Below are 6,722 nucleotides of genomic sequence, written 5' to 3'. Positions count from 1 at the left end.
ATTAATTATTAATTATTAATTATTAATTATTAATTATTAATTATTAATTATTAATTATTAATTATTAATTATTAAATATTAATTATTAATTATTAACTATTAACTATTAACTATTAATTATTAACTATTAACTATTAACTATTAACTATTAACCATTAACTATTAACTATTAACTATTAACTATTAACTATTAATTATTAACTATTAATTATTAACTATTAACTATTAATTATTAATTATTAATTATTAATTATTAATTATTAATTATTAATTATTAATTATTAATTATTAATTATTAATTATTAATTATTAATTATTAACTATTAATTATTAACTATTAATTATTAATTATTAATTATTAATTATTAATAATTATTAGTAATTATTAATTATTAATTATTAATTATTAATTATTAATTATTAATTATTAATTATTAATTATTAATTATTAATTATTAATTATTAATTATTACTTATTAAGTATTAATTACTAATTATTAATTATTAATTATTAATATTAATTATTAATTATTAATTATTAATTATTAATTATTAATTATTAATTATTAATTATTAATTATTAATTATTAATTATTAATTATTAATTATTAATTATTAATTATTAATTATTATATTAATTATTAATTATTAATTATTAATTATTAATTATTAATTATTAATTATTAATTATTAATTATTAATTAGTAATTACTAATTACTAATCACTAATCACTAATCACTAATCACTAATCACTAATCACTTATCACTAATCACTAATCACTAATCACTAATTATTAATTATTAATTATTATTTAATTAGTAAAAAACAAGGACAAAAAAGTAATTTAGATAGTGAAAAGCCAAAAGCCAACTCCAAAAAGCTAGTGTTACTAGTTTTTCATTTTTGGCGGAAAAGCTAGCTTTTCAGCAAGCTAAAAAGCCAGTTACCAAACACATTTTTTGGCTGTTTGACCAGATTAAAAAGCCAACAGCCAAAAGCCAACCAAAAAGCCAGCAAAAAGCCATTTTCCAAACAAGGCCATTATGTAACCCGAGTAGTTGTTTAGTCCAAAGTAGCCTAACAAAACAATGAGCTGAAAATATCTATCATTAATTCAATTGTTTAGTACCCTGATATAATAATAGCTGAAATCAGGTATGATTACCAGGCCCTATCTTCCACATAGTCCGCAAGAATGACAAGCTACATAGTAACATCTATACCCAACTCTGAGAGTGATGGATAGCTCAGTTGGTTAGAGTTTTTATTCCGTTTCAGGTGATCCTGGGATTGATTCTCATCCCTGCCCTTGTGGCTCATTTGCACCAAAAAAAATCTATAAATTTCTAGAATTATCCTAAGAAAAATCTAGATGATGAAGGGAGTAGAAAAATCTAAATCATAATACAACAACTATAAATAGGTTGTATTTGCATAAGATTAGGGTGAGCAAATCAAGAGCTCCCACAAAAAACATGAGTGAGGGGTAGAAACAAGAGTTCTACCAAAGATATAAGTGAGAGATATAAGCTCTCGCAAATATTGTTGTACAATTCTTATTAATGTAATCAATGATGAAAATACAATTTTGTTATATAATTGAGGTCCATCAAAACTTTCGCGTGCGTCCTCAAATTTTTATCATTATGCACACTCCAAATTTTAAAATGCATGTATACTGACAATAAGAAATTAAATTTAATTAACGTAAAATGACTACCTTTTTTGTCTTTTTCAGAGAGTATCTTAACCAATGGTTTAATACCAATTTCAAATTTTCATCACAAATGACCGATCAAAAAGTTAAAAAATATATATAACGATCTAACGTGTTATTTTTGTCGTACAAAATGATAAATCTTAATAACACAATTTATATTTTTATTTTCTTAATTAGTGCATGGATAATGAAGAAAAATATATAATCACATGTATCGGCACAATTTCAAGAGAAATAATGGTTTTTTGGGATAAACTCGTTTGTTTGATTTACTCTTTTATCTTAGAATTGTTTAGACTCCTATTACTTTTACAGTAAATCGAATGGAAAAAATGATTTGAGTAATTTTAGTTTTCCGTATGTAGAATAGAGATTTTGGCAATTATATTGAAATTGCAGTATTATTTGATTTTTTCGTCTCTTTTGACTTTTATTGACATATTTTATTGTTTCGTGAAAGAAAATGAGATATTACGGGGGGTTGATTTCCATAATTTTTTACTTCTTTACTCGCTTTTATGCTTGTTGGAGAAAATATTAATTTCATTGTTGACTTTTTGTTGTCACATTGCCAATACATATATAATATTATTATTTGGTTTTCCCAATTAACTAATTTGTATTAAATAATTCTTAAAAATTAAATTGTCTAGGGTATTTTAGTATATTCCATAGAGGACACAAAAATTTTCTTTACGAAAATGACCTTAGTAGGTCCCTTATAGAATATAGATTTAATGATAGTACTCCACTTAGGTAAAGAACCTATCTATTGTACAAGTATATTATGAAGGTCAACATGATAATTCCTAAAAACAATTACGAAAGGAGTAATCAATATATGGACAAATTGCCTTTTACCACCTATAAAAATCGAAAAATTATTTTTTTACCACCTAATTCAATTTTCCTCCAAAATTTACACTCCTTGTGTGATTTTCTTTAACTCGTTTTCCATTCTCTCTTCACTACCATTGAGTTTTGTGAATTAATGGTGGTGAATAAATGTGAATTCATAAAGATAAGGAAGCAAGGGAAGAGAAGAGAGTTAAATACATGAAATCGCGGAATGAGAGATAATATCAGACCGTTACTTCCCCCCCCCCCCCCCCCCCACACACACACATAGTTAAAAAAACATGTTTTAAATTTTGGTTAAATTATTTTTTACCACCTAAAAAATAAAACTTATTTTTTACCACCTAAAAAGAAAATAACAATTGTCCTTTACCACCTCTTAACTACAAGATGGATTAATACGTTCTGTAAATTAATGGGGGAGTAAGAGAAAATCTAGCTTATATATAAAAATCGTGGGAGAAGAGAATGAAATAAAAAAATAATCGTTGGAATAGGTCCGCATAACGTTTCCGCCCATCTTTTCGGTTAATAGGTGGTAAAAAAATATTTTTATTTTATTTTTAGGTGGTTAAAAATACATTATTTTTTTTAGGTGCTAAAAAAAATTCGTCAAATTTTTAAGGCGGTAAAAGATAATTTACCCTAATTTTGTTTAGGTGATAAAATACAAGTTTTAGTTTTTAGGTGGTAAAAAATAATTTTTCGATTTTTTTAGGTGGTAAAAATCAATTTATCCTAAAAGACATCGATAATGTTAAGAGCGTACGAGTCAAAACGATGCATCTACCAAGAAGACGGAAATACATGATTAGTAAGATAATGAATAAGGGGAGTCTCTTGAGGGGCTCTTAAGGAGAGAGACAAAATAAGGGAAAATGTTTGGTTGACCCTAAGGGTTGGCAACCCTAAGATACATATAACATAAGATAATATATAAGCATAATTAATTGGAGAGAGAAAATGTTGTATGTAAAGTTTCAATGCATTTGTAACCAATCAAAATTCAATATTGAAAGGGTTACCAACCCTTAGGGTCACTCTATCACTAGTAGAAAAACATTCATTTGAGGCGTCACTTTTATATTCATTAGCGGCGTTTTTGGCGTAGCAGCAAATAGAGTGGCAGCAAATGAATAGGATTGATTTGCGGCGTTTAAAAACGCCTCAAATGAATAATTGATTTGCGGCGTATATGTAGAAAAACGCCTCAAATTAATAGTATGGTTAAGCGGCGTTTTCTACCTAAACGCCTCAAACATTGTAAAATGGCTGGACATAAAACGCCGCGAATAATGTGTAATATTTTTTTTATAAATAATTTCTTTTCTGTATTCAACAAACCCAAAATGTAGAACCTGTACTCACGCCACATTTATACAATGTCCAAAAGTATCATCAACCACCAATAACTTCCAAGAAACTTTGATTTTTACATATAATACCACCATCATATGTTTACAAAAATAAACCACCTAAATAGTTTCAAGTTGATCATAACTATATCTTTTACACTTCGTACGTTACAAATTCACACCAAAAGTATAATAAAACAATTATATATAATTTCAATAGCAGGAAACATCCAAAAAAAGAGACCGATGAAGTGTTAATTATCTACAAAAAATGTTCGGTGAAGTATGATGCCCATTTGTCTCGTATTTCATCAATTTGCTCATCGGTGAAAGGATCTCCACTTAGTGACGGGAAAAACTAACAAAATAATATATATATATATCATAAAATAAGTTATCTTCTGTTAGATGATCTAAAAACAGCTAGGAAAATAGAAACGTACCAAAACAAGAATCACAAATTATAGAAGATAAAAGTGCGGTTGTCATCTTCATCCAGCTTGTAACATAATATATAGTACCAAAACAAGACCTCACAGAAATTCAGGAACCGAAAGTTATATTTAAGAAAGTACCACGTGACAGCTAATTTACAATGCCCTAAAGTATAAGTGTTACTTATGTGCAAGGAGGGAGTACATGGTTTTTAAAGGAGACGGAAAAGGAAAAAAAAGTAACTTCACTCACGGTAAGATAAAGGCTCCACCAAAACAGCCACGAGTCCTTCTTGTTCATGCGAGCCAATGACTATACAACACAAGAAGATGATATTACAAAGAGAAACTCAACAAGTCGTACCTTTGGGCTAAAAAAACATTTAGAACTTACCATATGGCCAAATTCATGGAAAAGACTAACAACTTTAGAGAATCGCAGTAATGCAGGAAAGTTAACATCCCCCTTTAAAATATCAGACATCAGTAGAACAACTGGAACCTGAGTATAGAATGATGATGCACGGTGAAAATCCAGTAAAGAATGTGGAATTCGGATAACACGCATATATCAAATTTTTAAATGAGAAGACGTATGCGTATCACCTGTCTAGCAACATTTGCTGATAATGAACCATTTTGGAGAGGCGAAACACAAGTCTGGCCATATTTTCCTTTCCTGGATTAATGACATTGTTGTCAGACAGTTTGTTAAGTACAATGAGGATAAGGTCATCAGAAAGAGAGATAGTTGCAGAACCTGGAGTAGAGATCGAAGTACGCATAGCCCATAAGTTCAGAAGAGCTCAAATCAAAGACAAGAGGAAAATACTCTTTAAGGGCTCCAAAACCTAGATGGAACTTATCTGCTTCATCCTTTTTTACATAATATAGCAAGTCCTCAATTCCAAAAGGAATGTCTCCTTCCTCTGTTGTACAACTTTGACCAGAACTAACATGCAATAGAATGGCTGCGTGTGTTCTGTTGTGTGTGTGTTCTGCTGTCTGTGTTACCTGTGCTGTGTGTTTGAGTGTGTTGTGTGTATTTCAGGTGTGTGTGTGTGTGTGTGTGTTCTGCTGTGTTGTGTCAGATAAACGTACACATAGCTCAAAACAAAAACAGAAGCTTGCATCTGATCAGAACTAAAAGTCTAAAACTGATCAAAACTGAAAGTCTAATCAGAACAAAGCTTGAGTTGATCAGCACTGAAAGTCTGAAACTGATCAGAACTGAAAGTCTGATCAGAACAAAGCTTGAACTGATCAGAACTGAAAGTCTGAAACTAATCAGAACTGAAAGTCTGATCAGAACAAAGCTTGTGTTTTGTTTCTTTCAACTGCGCCGATATGAATATTCTCCCAGGAAACTTTGTCATTCCTTCTTATCTTTAACATTTGAGATTCAAATTTTCTGTTTCATGCTTAAACAGACAACTATTTTTAATTTTATGCAAGACCTTTTCTCTTAGGTTCATTGGAAATCAAAGGATTATTGATGCATAATAATGTGAACTCCAGTATATGACAATACTAACCATAACCATGAATTTTCACCAGATTGATGCTTCTCTGTAAAAATATTAAAACTAAGAATCAAAATTGATGAATGGTGTAACCATAAAGAGTCGAGAGTTCCAAATTAAATTTAGATATTAAACAACTAATTCCTTATAATACTGTCCGTTCAAACTTACATGGCTCCGGGACACCCACCATGAATTGACAAATTTCAAAAGTAATTACAGTTGTATAAATAGCAGGACAAGTTTGTAAGAAAATACTTCGTAGTAGATAAGATAAATTGATTTGCACCGATAGAAACTCACAAGATATAGATGAGTTTTTATTCAAAGAGACAAATGTGTCTTTTTTTTGGAAATTAACGTCTGAGTTCTAACTATCGTCATTGTTAAATCATATTCTTTAAAAAATTGTAACTTTGCAAGCTTTCCCATAAAAAGTGGAAAATATATCAGCAAAAGAAAATAAGGTTACAAAATAACTAACCTCCCAAGAAAGGGCTCAAGCCATATATTATTAACAACATGAAAGTTTCACAAAATAAGAGCAATTAGACCATGACCAGCCGGATAAAAGTTAACATATGAAGTTATCATATTGGATGTTGGTCATTAAAAGAAACAAAAGTGGCAATAGTCAATAAGCTATACTGTAGTTTGTCACTTGTTTCCAGCAATAAGATGAGAGAAGGGGGTGGGGGGGGGGGGGTGGGGAATGAGTAAAGATCACCGAAACACTTAGGTAGCAGATAGGAGATCTAGAGTACGATTGCATGCATATGCATACACATATAAAATGGTGCGAATATCAGTTTAAACAGATTTGTGATAGA

General features: G+C 29.4%; 1 long non-coding RNA gene across 1 annotated transcript; it reads right to left on the bottom strand.

Moving 5' to 3' along the window:
- Positions 1-4,425: 4,425 nt before the first annotated feature.
- LOC110791657 (uncharacterized) lies at positions 4,426-6,066 on the bottom strand. The gene is made up of 3 exons (XR_008929985.1): positions 4,976-6,066; positions 4,764-4,871; positions 4,426-4,682 (listed from the first exon to the last, which is right to left on the bottom strand). It is a non-coding gene; the product is annotated as an uncharacterized lncRNA (long non-coding RNA).
- Between the last annotated feature and the right edge of the window lie 656 nt (positions 6,067-6,722).

Source organism: Spinacia oleracea, chromosome 3, assembly GCF_020520425.1.
Source record: "Spinacia oleracea cultivar Varoflay chromosome 3, BTI_SOV_V1, whole genome shotgun sequence".
NCBI lineage: Eukaryota > Viridiplantae > Streptophyta > Magnoliopsida > Caryophyllales > Amaranthaceae > Spinacia > Spinacia oleracea.
The sequence above is the reverse complement of the archived record's forward strand: the minus strand, read 5'-3'. Positions and strand labels throughout refer to the sequence as shown.